The sequence below is a fragment of the Chamaea fasciata genome, unplaced genomic scaffold, assembly GCF_029207755.1.
Source record: "Chamaea fasciata isolate MVZ Bird 193981 ecotype frontalis unplaced genomic scaffold, bChaFas1.0.hap1 SCAF_1, whole genome shotgun sequence".
In the NCBI taxonomy this organism is placed as follows: Eukaryota; Metazoa; Chordata; class Aves; order Passeriformes; family Sylviidae; genus Chamaea; species Chamaea fasciata.
In genome coordinates, this window is record NW_027094086.1 from 146,842,969 (window position 1) to 146,860,417 (window position 17,449).

General features: G+C 39.5%; 1 protein-coding gene across 9 annotated transcripts in view; it reads left to right on the forward strand.

Moving 5' to 3' along the window:
* Window positions 1–17,449, forward strand: part of KMT2C (lysine methyltransferase 2C) — a 188,947-nt gene that overhangs the window by 19,287 nt on the left and 152,211 nt on the right. The gene's annotated exons all lie outside the window — the stretch shown is intronic.

The window sequence follows — 17,449 nt, forward strand, 5'->3', positions numbered from 1 at the left end:
CCAACACAACAACCTATGGTTTCAAAATATGAACCAGTTAATTTGTGTAGTGTTTTGTATTTTCCTGAAAAACTCCTTCAGTCTTATGCCTAATTCTGGATACTAAACACTACACGCTCACCAGTGAATCATTAGTTAACGCTCTAACTGGATTCTTACATAATTTGAAAACGTTCTTTAGTTAGTTTAGCTCTTTGTTTGACTTCATTTTTTTTTTTTTTTTTCTTAGAATAGCGTTATTTGGCATAGAGTTGTTGAAAGAACAGAAGATCAGTCTGGAAACGGTTTGGGGCTTTTTCATGTGAAGAAATAAAGCAGTAGTGGGTTCGTACTCGTATAGCAAAACTGAAACAACTGGGCAGACATTTAAAGGTTCTCAGTGACTCTGTACAATGCTGGCTATTGAAGTGCACACAGCTCCTGAGCTGGAGGTTACGTGCAGGGGTCTTTGTGCTGTGTGTACGTCGTGGTGATGATCGTGTGTGGTGTTTGATGCTCCTGCACAATAAAATACACTTGCTACAGAAAATAACCGCAGCTCCCAGACTGCTGAGTGCAAATATTGTAACCATTTACTGGTAAGATAGAAGCAGGAGACAAGATAGACTTTTTTCTCAGTGCTCTGTGATCAGCTGTATGTAAGTGCCATTCAGTAACTTCACTGATGTCTACTGTACGTTTGTTTTTAAAGGGTTTGGTTATGCATCCTTTGCTACTCTGTTGTAAATGGCCTTTCTTTTGAGAATGTACTTGGAGTTTGAGTATTTGTAGTTTTTAGTTCCTTACCTCACTTACAAGTCATCTTTGTAAACTGTTTTATGAGTCTTTTGTTTTGTCTGGTCTATGCAAAGTAATACCTAATATTCTGCCAGCATTAAATATAGGTGCTTTTAGGTCAAAATACTATCTTTTTTTTGTGTATTTTGTCAGATTATGCACTCAGTTGACTTACATTTTTTCCTTGCTTTTATTTTTTTCCCCTGTACTATTCTCTCATAAGCAGAAACCCCTGCAGAGTTTTAGCTAAATGTTATTTTGGAGCTTTTTTTTTTTTTTTTGGAGGGGAGGACACAGGGGGTGGTGGTATTGTCATTTACATATTATGCCAGTAGAAAGTAGTTGCATCATGTATAGTTTCTTAATGTGACCGTTCATTGGACTTGCCTGAAAATTACCTCTTAAGGGTAAATGGCTGAGCAGAAATTAAAAGCAGCCATGTATTTGTTTCTCCTTTTGTTTCAGGCTAAAAGGACCATTCCTAAAGTATGTGCTTTACGTGTATTTCCAGACTTACTGTATTTAATTTATTCAGCTATTTAAAAATAATGGTTAAAGTATTCTTTTCTCATCACTGCTGTCAAATCTTACGGTTTTGCAATTTTGGTTTCCTCTTCCGAAAGTGTGGATAGAAAACTCTTTAGTATGGAGGAGTATGTACTTGATGTATATACACCTTTTAGTATAAAATACACAGTCGAAGAGGCTGGGGGACTGAGTCTGGAGTGTTCTCAAAAGCACACTCTAAACAGGCTGGATGACACTCTTTCGTTTTATTTGGGCAGTTCCAATTTTAGTAATTACTAAAGCTCCTGGAAACCCTGGGACACGTAGGGTGTTTGAAGAAAGAAGTATTGAAATCCACTTTGACAGTGGGCCTTCAGCTAGTCTTTTATAATTCTGCCTTTCCTCTGCGAAATCCTTTTGGCATGTTGAGGTTCTCTGGCAGGATCCCAGCGTGTGATATCACAGATATCAGATGTCTTCTTGCGATTCGTGGCATTTGCTGTGCCGCAGTGGTGCTCCCTGGGCCGGCTGAGGTGAACCAGGAAATGTCATGGAAATTCGGTAGGGAAAGTGGCGTGGCACAGGAACAGTCACGTGGTTTTGGGAATAGGTGAGCGCCTTCTGTTTGACAGTGTTCACGTCTTTGTGTTTGGTAATCTGATGTGGGATATATTCAGCAAACAGATGTGTCTTTTAGTGGTCTTGACAGATATTTTTTTTTCCCCTACATCTCAGATGGAGTTGAGTGGCGAAACATCACAGTTAGGCTTTGTCCTTTGGAAATATCTTTGACTGAAAAAAGGGAGCGTAATTATATGTGGCCTTGTGAGAATTTTTTTTTCATCTCAGTGTTGAGGTCCAATGCCAGGCACAAGCATAGATGATACCACACATTTGGAGGATATTTGACTCCTCCATAAGGTCTGTTGGAAGTTAGTCATAGCACTCTGCATTTCTGTCTGTCTCTTTGGGGAAGTCTCCCTCTTGTTTGTACTCACTGGTGAAATGTTCCACAGTAAGTGTGGCTTGTGCTGATGGTTTTTTCTAGCTTTTGTAATACAGCTAGAAAATAAAAGATTTCATGCGGGCCTCTTTGTCCCACATTTTCATCCTGATTTCCAAGCGTTAAAAGGTGCGTAGATGTGTAATATTACTTAATTAGAGACGATAAAGACGTGGAAGAAGAGTCTGCTTGTGTATTTATTTGTTTGTTTAGCCAGGACTTGTAGTTCTTGGGAGTAATTCAGTTACAGGAATGAATTCTTTGTTTTAGATGTAGCTCAATGTGTTTTTTCCAACCACAAACACTTCCATGTTGTTTTTACTTTGGATCTTCCTTTTTCTCTCTGATTTTTTTCCTTGTTTTTTTTATTTCCAGGCCCCAAATGCCCCCATGCTATAAAAAGAGAAGGTAGATTGCTTTTGGAAGACTGTATAGATCGAAGAGCATGTGAGAGCAGGTTATTGCTGCCTGGTTTGTATAGTTTGTAGATAACCAGTTTGCAGTCCCTGTTAGCATGTAACATCAGATGCTATAGAGAAAAATGGGACAAACTCTGAAGAGGGCAAACTCTGAAGAGGGCAGTTTTGGGAATAATCATTCTGGTGGAATTAGACTAGGAGGAAAGGGAACTGTATTTTTTCCAGAATTCAGAAAACCTCAAACAGAATTCTTACTTAGGCTTACAGTTCTGCAGAAATCTGCCTTCTTTGAATCGAGTGACTTGTGAGGGTGCTGAGTTTAATACAATTTGAAGGCTTTTTGAAACAGGAGGAACAGGGTGAAAGGATGTGATGTTTTTGGCGGAACAAAGAGGATGGGGCAGGGGGAAGGGTTGGGTTGGATGGGACTATACAAGGATGGTGTATCTGGAGCAATGAGAAGGAATAAGGTTGGAGCTTTATTTCAGTCACCTTGCCCTTAGGCTTGAGTGGGACAATTTTGTCAGCATGGTTTTGTGGCACTGTTGAGAATGCATTTAGCATGTGAGAAGACACCAGCAGTGGTCAAGGAGAGTGATGAGGGAATGAATGAACCTGGAATGTTTTCTAACCTTTTCAAAGGTCCTTGATCTGGGTCAAATAATAGGTGTGCTGGGTGTCGTCACTGCCATGTCAGCCTTGCCTTGTGTACAGAAGATTTAGTCACAGTTGTGGCAGAAGTCATTCAGTGTATGTTCAGCACTGCCATAAAATGGAGGTCAGGGTTGAGCAGTAAGTACTACTATTAACCTTTGAGAGACTGTTCTTGTTGGAAACATTTCACTTGGACTTTGCAGTATGTTAGTAGGAGGCTAATTGCACATAGGAAGGGCTGTGGAAGCAAGGTAGAGGGCTTTTGGAAGCATTGTGGGTTTGCAGTGCTCAGGAAAGAGGAATCCAGAGTTACAGGAAGATAATCTGTAAAACATATGGGAGATGGAGGTTGAGGAATATGGATTTTGGTCTTTCACCTTAATCCACCTTGGTGAGGTAGTCTGCTTGTAAGCAGTGCTTATTCTTATGTGTATTTGATTGTCTTTTCCTTTCCGTTTCCTTGTCATCTTTGTTTTCACCTTGTTAAAGGAAGCTAAGATTTTTAAATTAAGAAAAATAGAACAGTTTGGGTAATCATGTGAGGACAGTTTGATGCAGCTCCAGAAATAACAACTATTACCACTTGAAGTCTAGTTCTTGGAAGAAGAGAATGCTGGTGAGGAAGTCTGGAAGAGGTGGTTTGTGCGGATCAGGGTACAATCCTGCATTAACAAATTCTTGAAACTGGGCTGGGGAGAGGAGTCCGCCCTGTATATTTTGTTTAGATACTTATTAGTCAACAACATGTAAAACAGTTAGACACTTCTTTTTTTTTCCCCTCTGGTATATTTGTCCTCAGATAGTAAAATCCACCTCGAATGATAAAGGATGTTTAGCTATGAGGAGTTAGTAAGTTAATTACTTTCTTCCATTTTTCAGAAATGCATGTAGGTAGTAAATCCGTCTTGATGCCTGTGGTTCATTAACTGAGATGGTTGTGTCACGTTTCTGCAGAAGGTTTTAGAATCCTGGAGCTGAACTGGTGAATAGCTGCTATTTCAGGCCATTCTAATGCGTCCTTTGGGGATGTTTTGGAGTCGGTTGACTCCAGTTTAGTTTGTTACCGGAAAGTCAGAGTTTCTGAGCTGTGCCGTGTAGCCAGGGATTGCTCTGGCCAGCTCTGACATCTGCATTCACCCATGTTGATGAAGATAGTTGGCTGCTGTTTTCTCTGGTGAAAGCTGAGAGATGGAAAGGTTAGGGAGAGGTAGTTCCCTTGATCATTGATAGACCTACATACAGTTGATATGTAAACCATCCTATATTATATTTATTTCTTTCCTCATGGCTGCCTAATCTTCAGCATCTGCTGCTGACAGCTTTGCCAGTACTACAGAGGAGTTTTCATTATTGATGCCTCTGGACCTCCAAATAAAGAACTGTCAGTGAATAAGTACTGTATGGATTCATTTAATTATTAATCACCACGATGGGGTATTCTCTAAGGTACGCAATTCTGTTTCAAAGACAAGTGAAGTCAATAGAAAGTTTTCCATTGAAATAAAATAGTCATGAGAGTAAACATTCATCAGTACAAGTAAGAATTCGATAGCCTAGACTGTTCTGTACCTACTATTTTGAATAGTGCTAACCAATTGCTGCTCTGCATGATCCAAAACTGTGGGGAAGAGGATGCTTCAGAAAAAAAAAACAAACCAGGCATTGTGAAATAGCTTTTCATTCTTCAGATATCAAGAAAATGTGAGAACAGCTTTTTGTCAACTTAGATTCTGTGAAACAGTGCTAAGCTGAAATCACAACAATTATAAATTGCATGAACTTGTTCTTGATTTCTCTATTATTCTTTTACTGGCCCATTAGTCATGTTTTACTCCCACCGCTTTGCAGAGGCTGGCAAGAATCACAGTTCTGTTATGTGCAAACTAAAAAAAGGGGCACTTTGGGGTCACTCAGAGAGAACTAGGCTTATTTCTTCCTGAGCTAGACAAGTATTTCGTGCCTCTGAGACCCAGCCTACTGTCAGATACTTGATTTCATCAAACACAATCAGCATCTGAAAAACTGATGTTACGTGTTAAATCTTATCAGAGTGATGTAAGGCTGAATAATTTTGCATGTGGTACTCCAAATCTTGTCCTTGCACTTCTCACCATCTCCTGTGCTGGACGTTTCAGGCCAGGAGGCGTGGAAAGAAGAGCAGCTTAGTTGGCTTTCTTGGTAAGCAAGACATATATTTGTAGGTGAAGAGTAGTAGACTTCCTCTAAGGAAGGCTGTCTTGCCAGGGCTTCTTTGTAATGGAAAAGCCAGTGATGATTGTGGTCTCTTCAGCAGTTTATAATGGCAATTTTTTCTGACTGTTCTGTAGCATCTTCTGAGCATGAAATTACTTCTGTGAAATTTGGAAGATGTGCTGTAGTGGTATAGGTAGGGGCAGAAAAGCAGTGGTGGTGGGCTTGTGTCTCTTAAGGCTCTGTGAGGAGCAAGGATGGGGCTGAGGTGGTTGCATTTTAGGGAGTCCAGTTTGCAGAATCCTTTCCGTGGCTGCAGCTTGTACTGAAAGAAGACGTATCTTGAAATAATCTCTCCTGTAATCTCCTCTCCAGTCCTTCCAACAGCCTCCTAAGCCTGCTAAACTCATCAGATCTGAACTTTCTGCAGATCATCCTATACCCTGATTCTGCCTGAGCAGCAAAAGTGAAATTTATTGACAGAGCTCCGTGCCATCCCAGTCCAACATGCTCCAAGTCAGAACCATCCAGATCATGGGATTCTGCATAATATACTTAGCTGTTTACCAGGTTTCCTCATGAACATTGACCACATCTTTATGGAAAGTGGTTGGGTGAAATTAAGCAACTTTTAGGAATGGGGATGAACTTGCCCACAGTCAATGAACAGCAACTGTTTTTCATAAAACTCCTTTTTTGGCTCTTTGGTCCTGCTATTCAAAGATGCTTGTCAAACTCCATCAAAAAGATGAGCCTGAGAGCTTAAAGTGAGGACTTTATTCAAGGTGGGGGGCAGAATAACCTTGCATGAATCTCTCTTGGTAGTCTTTAAGTGTCCAGAAGAAGCAAAAAATTAGAAATTCCCTGTATAAAGGTAAGGTTAGAATGCTTGTGCATCGGGTATTATTTCGGATTAGAACGTAGCAGCAGAATCTCAGGTGACTGCATTTACAGGACACAGGGGCTTTGACTTATTTCTGATGTTGTGCAAGAAATTTGGTGACTTAGGGGGATCCACTGATCAGGATCCACTGATCTGCCAGATGAGCTTTGTGTTGCTTATATACAAGAAAAATAGGTGTTCTTTGACTGTGAAAGCATCTTGTTAAAAACATTGTTGTATGAAGTGAAGCTTGCCTCAATGTTACTGTTTTGCTGTGGTAGATAATGACCTGACTAAGGGATAAGATGAATATAACCTTTTCAATACAGTGTGGACAAAGACCTTGAGTGGGAAGGTATACAGGATGCTTGGGCATTTTCTTTGCTTCCCACCATGCAGAACTGAATCTTTGGAAGCCCACATGGGAGTCTCTGGACGTCAGAAATCAGGAACCAGTCTTTGGGAGGAATGAAACTTTCATGAACCGCTAAAGGCTGCACAGTCGCTGGTTCAGTTTTCAGAGTACAGGATGTTGAATACAAGGCTGGAGATGCAAGTTCAGTATTGCTATGGCTGAACCTTTAGACGTGACAGGAATCTGGGCAGTGTGATGAGCTTTCTTGGTTCAGAGTCTATTCGTAAAATAATTCAGAGAAATTACTTATTTCACAACAGCATCTGTGCTGGGTGAGGTCAGAGATATGGTTGTCCCTGTCATCATGTTTCCTGCAGTGGTTAATAGGAAAGTAAGACAAAAGTAATTTTGTAATGATACTTCCCCAAACCACTAATTGCAGGAGATTGGGAAAGAATTGTGGGATTTCTGGAGTCAAGGATAGGATTGCTGTGTTATATCTGTTGAGCATAAAAATCTCCTCTGAATGTGTGCAGCCTCTCCTCAATCACACAAACTTCCAGTGTGCTGAGCATGGAGTTCCACAGTTCAGCTGCAGAGTGAGAGAACAGCAGGCTTTCTTTCAGGATTTTCTTGATCCTTCTGTCTGCTAGCATCAGTGCTGTGTAGTAAGCGTTGGAAGAGACAGTAAACGCTGATTTTGTGATCACCTTTTCAATGTGAATTGTGGTTATAATTGTCTGGATGCATGAACATGTTGGTGTGGGAAAACCAGACTATGTGCTTTCCAAAGATGCACACAAATGCCAAAGATGTGGTTGAAAGCGCTAGGGCACATCAGGGAAATTTTATTTAAACTGAAAAAAAAAATTGTATGTGTTTAACAGGACTGCTTTTTGAAGGCAGTCAAAAGAGACAAATACACTCCAAAAGCAGGATTTCTGGACTGTTAGCAAGTTTTGCTGTGGTTCTTAGGGCAGGAAATGTTTTCCCTTTTTGCAGCCTTAAGGAACAGTATCTTGTTTTCTGATGTTAAATGTCTATTGCAAAGCTTAGGCTTTGATTCATTCTATTAGTTAAATAATATTTGTATTTGGATAATGAACCTGTTTTTTTATATAACATAAATTGACTTAATTATTCTGCGTAATGTGTCTCCTGATAGAACTGGTTATTAGTGAGTTAAGGTTTCACACTTGATCATGCTGATGTCTGTGGATCTACAGATCTTTTAAACCCCCAGTGTATTAATGCTGTTATCAACCAAAGCTGCTGCAGCAGCTTTATTTGTTTTTCCTTCCTCAGGGGTACTGTAGCGGCCAGTTGGAGCGTTAGCCACCAAATGCCAAGGTGGCTGTAGAGTAACTGCAGCAGCATTTCAGCATCTAATGGACCAGGTCACGTGCAGAGCCTCATTAAAATATGATTAAAGTATCCCCTTTTGTTTGTTCAGTGGAGCCAAGCCCACGCTGGACCCTCCATTATGTTTGTGCCGTGTGCTTGGAAATGCCTCCTGGTTTTTGTGAGGCTCCTTGTTCATCCCCCAGCCCTGTCCAAACCTCAGCTGGAGAGGCTTTCCCTATTCCTCTGCCCTCTTCCATCCACTGCTGATTAAATGCAAGGAGATGAAAATGGTGTCTGCTTTCATTTAGGCATAGTCTGCTAAAGACAAATGTGAAGCTTCTGTTGTCTGGGGGGTTGTCCTGCCTTCCTATACCTCTGCTTTTTAACTGCTGGAGACTGGGGTGTGAGGTTTTTTGTTTGCTTGTTTGTTTGGGTTTTTTTTTTCCTGATGTTCAATTAGTAAGCTAGACTTGCAGTTAAAGAACCGGCATAAATTATGTTGGTAATTTGCCATGACCACCTGTGGTAGTACATTAATAATGAGAGAATAACAAAAACTTACAACTAAATTAAAAAATAAAAAGGATTTTGTTACGCTTTCTAACGCAGGCCTTCATAGCTCATCTGGAAGCAGTAAAAAATGGGCTGTTCCTTAGGTTTATTTTTTGTGAAACATGGAAATCAGTATGCTTGAAGCTCAAAGACTCATAGCATGAATTCCACAAATTTAGTTTGTATCTTTGATCACATATAGCCTTGACAGTACCCGTGGACAGCTTAAACTTACAGAAACATGGTGTAGTTGATTAAGTCTTATGATCAGTGTAAATGACTGGAGAGGGACAGCAGACTTCTTGTAGCGACTGGAATTGGAGCAAATGAAGAGTATTATTTCCAAATCAACATGTCGCAGGGGAAGAAGGGATAGAAAATGCTATAAAAGTTCTTAGATCTGGCTTTTCTTTTGACACTCTGTGAAATCAGATGATTTGGCACTTGTAACTGCTGTGGGTAAGAGGCGTTCATAAGAAATAAAATAAAATGTATATGTGGCAGTGGTGGGGGAGGCGTCTGTTCTGAAAACATCTGAGATGCTGGAGAACTTGTCCCCAGTGGGAAAGAGAAATTGCATAGCTGGCACTGAGGCTCACTGCTTATGCTTGTGTGGCCATATTTAGAAAAGGATCAACACTAGGAGCTGAATTATTAGAGAAGTGAGTGACTGGAGGGATTGAACATAAAGGAAATTATTTCTATCTCGCTTGTTTGTTTGAGTTGGGCCAGACGATGCTGTGGGAGGGCTGCGAACTCCAGGCTTGCTGCCGCTGTGGAGTGAATCTGGAGCCGAGTTCGAGGAGGTCAGTGCTTGTTGGAGCTAAAGCTCTTCCCTGCCTGGGTTTGTAGGTGGCTGCCTACAGGTAGGAGACGAGCAGGAATGAAAACGACCCTCTTGACTTGGGAGAGTCTGGAAAGACTTGATGGAGCGAGATGCAGGCTCGCTGTGCTGTGTGTGGTGCTGTGGGAGGCTTCTGGTTTCAGTACATCTTGCAAACATTCGAGTGGATAAGTAAAGCAAACAACAGCCAATTAAAAAAAAAAAACCAACACCACGTTTCAAAGAAGTTGTATGTATAAAAAAGCTACCTTGTTAAAAAATAGTTGTCAGTGTAGCAGCGCAGTTCATCACAATTGTTTGAATCTATGTGGCAGTGTTAGTTTATCGTGGTTTTGTTGCAGAACAACAGATCACCTAAAGAAATTAATTAATTTGGGGTGGGGGGGTGATTAAAACAGCACTTCTGAGGAGACATCCAGGAGGAAGGCTTTCAAAGTTTTTAGGAGCAGTTCAACTACCCTTCCCCCCCGCTTTTTTCTTTTTTTTTTATTTTCTTTTTTTTTTCCTTTAAGAAGTGGTTCTTTTTGTTCCAGTCATCGAGACTCATTTTGAAAGACTTATTTTTCTGGTTTTGGCAAAACAGTTGATCAGCGCGACTGGCAAGGAACTGCTGTGGAGCAACAAAGAATTTCTGTGTGGCTAAAAAACTGTGTCTGAGGCCATCTTGGAGCCGTTTGTGAGCTAGAGTAGAAACTCCGTGTAAGAAAGGCCATTCAAGTGAAGTTGCACGTTTTCCTCCCCAAAATTAGCATACCAGAATACTTCACTGCAGTGTTTAGAATACTTTGCACAAGAACTAACAGTAAGTTGAAGATCGCTAGCTGAGGATCTGTAATGATGCCAGCTGACTTTTTTTTTTTTTTTTTATTTAATGAAAGCTTTGTATACATAACAGGATGAGTCATCACTGGAGAGTTCTGAAAGTGTTTGGCATCCCGAAGAATCCTTTTGTGCGTCTCTGCCGCACAAAACGAGTATTTTTGTCGTGAAACTCTGCCTTAAGAAGTACTGCAATAACTGTAAGCTTTAGGGGGAGGTTTTCTAATGTGGCTTAAACCTTTACTTTCTGTTATTGTTTTAAAAATATTTTGGTATTCTTAGATCTTCCTGAATAATAGGATGGAACATTCTAAATACCTTCTTGGCTGTTACTTTTTTTCTAAGATGCAGTTTCAGACATGCTTCTATTAGAAATTTGTTTTTAAAAGTGTATAATAGCAGCTTTACTGTTTTCCTTAGCTTTAATGCAAGTATTAAAAATCTGATTGTGGGAGAGTACTGTTAACTCATTATTTTTTATTCAAACAGGGTACCTGTAGTAAACTGATAGTAGCTGCTTATCTAAGTCACATTTATTTTAAATACATTTTCTTTTGATACATTTGTCATATTGAAAAACTGGTTGGCCTTGGTAATTTTTGTTACATCTCTTTGAAATTTATATCTTACAAAGTTAGAGGGTTTTTTCTTACGTGTGTTAAGAACATCAGTAATTGCTGTACTCACTCAGAGCAACTCCTTGATAAAAAGAAAACCTTCTTACTCAGGCATCGGTGAGTGACGTGTCAGGCCACCATTGTATTTGGCCCATGATTTTCCTGGTGATGTGAAACCTGATTCCTGTAGTCTTCCAAGTGTGTACAAGGCAGCAGAGCTGGAATTTTGCAGCTGGTGCAATAGGGCAGCAAATTTTATCTGAGATAATTAGGAGTGGATGCCATTTTTCTGAGATTTTTCCCTCCTGCCATTCTTTTTTCAGCAGTATGTTTTCTAAGACATGCTGTCATTAATTTTAAAAATCAAATCCATTGATGGATTCTTCCATGGTTTGTTGTAGTGATGGTATATTTATTAGCTAGTAAGTTTAGCAGTTTTAACTTATATGATTTCTTTTGAGTGAACCCAAATATAAAATTTATGGCCAAGGAAACTTGAAAGAACACAGTTCTTCAGAAGAAGAATTCATAAAGAAGTCATCAGAATTTGTAGAGTTTCATTTAAAAAAGCTTTCATAATAGTTTAGAGTTATATAGGCTTTTCATCAAAATGCTCTGGATTATGCTAGTAACAGAATACATAAAAACCAAAAGGGTTTTCAGACAGTCCTTGATGAACTACCCAGGTTAATTGCTCGGACCTACATGTGCAGGTGTGATGGTTTTGAGTCAGGCTGTCAGACTCATGTATTTTTATTTTAATGTCCACATCCAAGGCTGAGCATTTAGACAGGCTTGCATTTGACTTGGAAGAGGAGGAACAGCAATGTACTTAGCTAATAAAGTTTATATTTGGTGATATTTTGTATAAGGCTTAGCATGAATTCAGTGGCATTGCTAAGAGATTCTGTTTAATGGTAGAACACTCCGTCAGTCTTGTTTTGTTGTTTTTGTTAAGCTGAAGTTCTTATGCTCTGCATTACCAACTTAGCTTTATTCTGCAGTAAATTAAATGTTGGGGTGTGCTAATGTGGGGTGTGTCTAATGAGACTCAAGCCCACGTTTGTTTTTATTTTCCAATGGAAGCTAAACCTCAACTTCTGATACCATTTTTGGAAGAAAGAAACCCTCAACATATCTGCAGATCGGGATGTAGAATTGGCTGTAAGAAAATAAGATGTTGGGGTGTGTCTGCATATAGAGAAGGTAAAATTTTTGGTGTTATTATCTACTTCGTTTTCCTGGCATCTTCTCAGAGCTTTCATTGGAAGCACCTCTACTTCAAAATACGGTACTTTTTCCAACAAAACGTTACTTCCAACTGTTTAGGTAAAGAAAATTTCCCTTAGGGACCCTGAACCAAGCATGTTACCTTTACTGCAGGATCCAGATGCAAAGAAGAAAACCAGTATTTGTCCCTTTATCAGATGACTTTATGTGGTTGTTCTGGAGCTTATGGGGCCTGGAATTTCTGTGAGTCTTATATGTTCCCCCAGATCTTTAGAATGAAAGTGTCACAAAATGGCCTTACCCAGTATGCTCAATGCTGTGGCTCCTCGATGCTGCTGTAGTTTAAAGTTTTCAGTAAAAAGGCATTTCTGGCTCAATCTCTCACTGAAACAACAAAGACTAGCGGGGAAGAGAAGGTGGTAAAGGTTACTGCAGGTTTCCCAGCTCATCACTTCTGAGGACCTGTTCCTTGGTAATTCACCTCCCCGTGTTTTGTTGGGAATGGAAACTTTCTAGTCAGCTTTGTATTTACAGGGCGTTTAAGGGCACGGCTGCAGTGATCTGTTCTGCTGTTCTGGCAGCAGTGACTTGGGCAATGGCTTTTTTTTATTGCAGCTGCTCAGCCCTGTTGCTGTGCCAGTGCAGTGCTCAGATGCCTGCGTGGGGATCCTGGCTGCTGACAGAGGAACCTCACTTTGGGAAGCTTTACCTGTTACTTCAGGTCAATGTTTGACTCTTGCCCAAGTCCTCTTAGTTCTGCTTTGACCCATGCTAGGTTTCCTTGTAAAGCTGTTTCTCATATTCTCATAGTAAAATCCCCGTGCTCAGAGAAGCTCTGCTTTTAAAAGGAGTAGGCCTTACTCATGGCAATTAGTTTACAAATAACTTCTAAAATTATTTATTTGGTCTTTATCCTTTTCAGCTTTGAGGTCAGTGTTTCCTTTCGCTGCAGTATAGTTTTAAATTTATAAAACTTTATTCTAGTTTAGAGAACTCTTGATAATCTTGAGCAATTTTAACCTGTTCAAATAATTTGAGATTTAAAATGGTTCAGATATGCAGGAAAAAAGACAAGGTTTGGCATAGTATTACCATCTTTATCATGTCGATAACATATAGTCAGCAATTAAATATCTCCTGTTGTGCCCACATCTGCTTTACTTGTCAGTAAATCATGCCTTCCACAAGTCAAGGCATGCCATGTTTAGGCTATGCGCTCATGAAATTTAATTTTTACAAGGAATACTCAAAACTGCCCTAACACTTTACAGAAGCGGAGATCCAGGAAGCCAGCTTTGTGTTATCTTGAGAATTTTGTGCAGAAACCCCCCAAAAATTCTAAATATAGCAAAAAAATTGATTAAAAAAGTAGATTGCTTAACGTAACAGCTTCTGAAGAATTCATGCTTGATGTGTTAGCGCTGAGCTTTTAAAGATGAGAAAATAAGGGTTAATAATTCATTTTACTTATGGTGCTTGCAGCACAGTGTACAAAATGGTAGGTGCAGATATTCTGTAAATGTTTTGTGGAAATTTGTCATGAAAAATCAATACAAATTGAGCTGCAATTCCAGTGTGTTTGAAATCGCTTGTATCCAAGAAACAAGGAGCGAAACCCGTCTGAGAGGTGGGAGCCGCGTGGAAATAGTTAACGGCAGACTTGGGGATGGATTAGTGTTGGGTTTGGCCTTGCTGTTAATGAGCTGGAAAAAGGTGGGAGCAGCCAGTTAATGGTATTGACTGACAGTGTGGAGGCAAATGGATTTGTCAACAGAGAGAGAAAATGGAGAAGAACACAGGTTAGGAATATACAGAACAGGGAAGAAGGAGGTTCCCCCCAGCCTGCTCTAGGAGATGAAGCAACCACCATTGATTGAGTCAGTCGGGGCTGATGGGTTTTCCAAGCCCAGCGCTGATGAGAGTGAAAACCTCGCAGTAAAATAGTGCTGAAAGGGCACAGCAGATAAACGAATGGGGTTTTTAAATCATAATTTAATTACATCAAATACATGATGAAGATGAATACGTTACTGTTTATTTTGTAGTTACACTGTGTTGAGATAACAGCAGGCATGTCCACAGCGCAGTGCTGCTTTGAGACAACATTTTGTGTTCACACCTGAGTTTAAACAAATGCATCGTGGGGAAAAAAGTGTTGCTGGTAAAAAAAAAAAAAAGTAGTTAAGAATGAAGCATGTTTAAAACTAGCAACTTTCTATTTTTATGTTAAAAATAGTAAACCTGTTTGTCTTGTAGATAGATGGTGGTGGAATTTAATGGTAGGCAGAGATTTTTTTTTTTTCTCTTTTTTAGGAACTTTGAAAACAAAGTTATACTTGGAAAAGAGTGTTTTATTTTATGAAATAACGTTTTCTAGTGATAATATCTGTAGTCCACAATGGATGAAAATATGTAATAGCTATTACCATCCTAAATAAATAAATAAAGTTATCCACTCTTGAACCATCCCAAATGTAACCTCAGCTGCTCTGCAGACACAAACATCAAGACTAGACTAGCAGCATTTACCAGCTGTGTGTAAGAGCTACGCTGCACGTAAAGGGATTTCACATTTTATTATGTGGGAGGGATGATGTCAGTTTGGTTGATTATGCCCCTTTCAAGCTGCTGTGATAATTACCTGCTTGTTACCAGAAGTGTCGAACCCATTTTCAGTTCTTGTTTGCTTTTGCTGTCATGCCCTAATTGCTACATAATTTTGTCCCTGCCAATTACTACCTTGGAGTTGAATTTTACAGTGGAAAAAGTTGTAAGAAGCAATAAAGTAATTCTTTTTTAGATCTTGTAATTTCAGTAGAGTATTTTATTATGCTACAAACTATATTGAAATAGATACTGCTCACTTCTGTGAGATAGTGAAATCCCATGGTTCCCATTGAAATGATGACTGTGGAAGGCATGACTTTCGGGCAGATATGGATACTTTTTGTTTTAGAAATAAAAATATCTGCTGTGTTCTTTAGAGGCAGAAACTCTTAGGTTTGGTCGGAGTTTTTTTTATTCTTTCCTTTCCTTTTCATCCTTTTATCCACTTTGTGAGTTTTCCAAGTTTCCTTTGATGTCGATATTGGGTCATCTGATGCGGTCCTTTATCCATCATTTTCTATGAAGATGTAATGTAAATGGATTTCTTTAAAGGTGCTGGGCTTAACAGTGTTTTATACTCTGATTAAAACTATTTGTTTGAATTATTCAGTGGAATAAAGCCTGCAGTAATTGGTTTAAGGGCTGGCTGACCAAGCACTTTGTTGTCTTTGGGAACTGTCATCGCTTTGCTTTGGGTTTTTTGGGTGGTCCTCCAGCAGTGAAGTCTGGTATTAGTCAATATTAATAACAATTACTGCTGTTGAAATCTGTATATGGAATGACGTGGATGAGCACAGGGAAGAAGCAGAAGAGCAGTTAAACAAAATGCTCTTCAGAATAAGGAGAGGGGATGGTGTTGCCATGTAGAGATTTAGGGATGGGGCTGCAGTCCAGAAAGGAGCATTTCTGGCAAGAGATTTAAAGTGTGGGATGTTTGTGGCTGTGCACTGAAGCTCTGTTTATCATAGACATTGTGAGATTTGCTGCTGCCATTTCAATGTGATTCAGATATCCACAGCTGAAAGACTGAAATATTGGCAAAAAGTCATGAAACGGACCAGAGATTGTAGAGAGCTTGGAGAAAATCGCTTTGGGGAGGAAGGTAGAGGTGCTCAGTCTGTTTGGTTATGGGAGTGGGGGATTTAAACCCTAAAAATGAGTAATAGTTACAGGACAGTGAATGATATCTCCAGCAGAGAAAATACAGAGTTCTTAAGGGATCCCTAGTGTAAGAGGAAAAGGGACAAGAACCAGTAGTTGAAAGCTGAAACCAGAGAAGTTCACAAAGGAAATGAGCACGAATTCAGAAGGAGGAACAAACGACAAAGGGAATGGCAAAGTGAGTGGCTTTCTGAAAGATGGGCTGCAATCAATTACAGTTATTGAGTGATAGTTATGGATACTGGGCTGGCATGGATAATGATTCTGGCATTGTGTCCAGTGAATCTGTGAGCAGTCAGACTTCTGTTCTGATAGCACTCCCTGTAGCAGCTTTTCCAGGGATGGTGTAATGAATGTTGAACACCTTTGTGGTTGAAGACTCTTTTCAAACGTTCTCTTTAATACATTGATTGCAAAAGACAAATGGTTTCGAAGGTTCCGAGGACAAGGCATACCTCAATTGTAGTTCTTTTATTAGCATAAAGGCTTCCAAGTACTTCATGGAGAAATTTCAGCGTGCAAAATACTGCAAAGAAAAATTATGCAGAATACTCTTAAAGAAAAAATAATTATTTTAATACTGCAATTTGTGTGGCTGTGAGCTAGGAACTCCTCTGTCCTGTTGTGACACCAAGGCAGTACTTGGATAAATATGAGTAGCTTTAGGGCCATTAAGTTACACGTATGTGCTTCGCTGTCTGTGTCATCTTCACAAGTGGTTGCCAGTATAGCTCTTTCAGAGCTGTTCTGCCAGCTTTTTATACCTGAAAGTACTTCTGAAACGTTTGATTAAGATAATTTTTAAGGCTCTGTGGTGTGGTCTGGTGAGTAGAACTGAATTTCCATGCTGTAAATGTTAATTAGAAGCATATGTGTATATGTAAAAAGCAAGCTGAAATAAAAGTATAAATATCTAAGAAGCTGTCATTCCAGAAGGTCTATGCTCAGAAAAGATTAGGTAAATATACAAATAGTCCCATTATAAATCAGCTGCAGTATCATTTCTGATTAACTTCATTACTTTTTTTTTCTTGTGGTTTGCAAAAAAAAGTTAGGAAGCAAGGGATTCAGATTATGATTTCCAAATCCTTTTAGACAGCGTTACTTGCACTGTCACTAAAAGAAGCTCCACTGGCTTTATTCTCTCTCCTCCTTCTCCAGTAACCCTTTCCTATCACTGCTCTTCTCCCTGGCTGCTTCCAGCACAGACGTTCATGAACCTCTCATGAATGAAATAAACTGATGTGGATGAAAACTCTCTCTTTTGCTGGGTATAAGTTCAATCATTGTTAATTCTGATTAGTATTATTTGTAAGTCACCAGGTCTGCATGTGTGAATCTTGAACACTTCTGTATTCTTCTCCACGGTGAACATAGATTTTGAGAATTGGTTTCCTATTACATTAAAAAACACATTTTAATGTTTCAACTGAGTATATTTGTGGAACTGGAGAGAGGTTGCAGAACCTGAGGACCTTGTGCAAGTT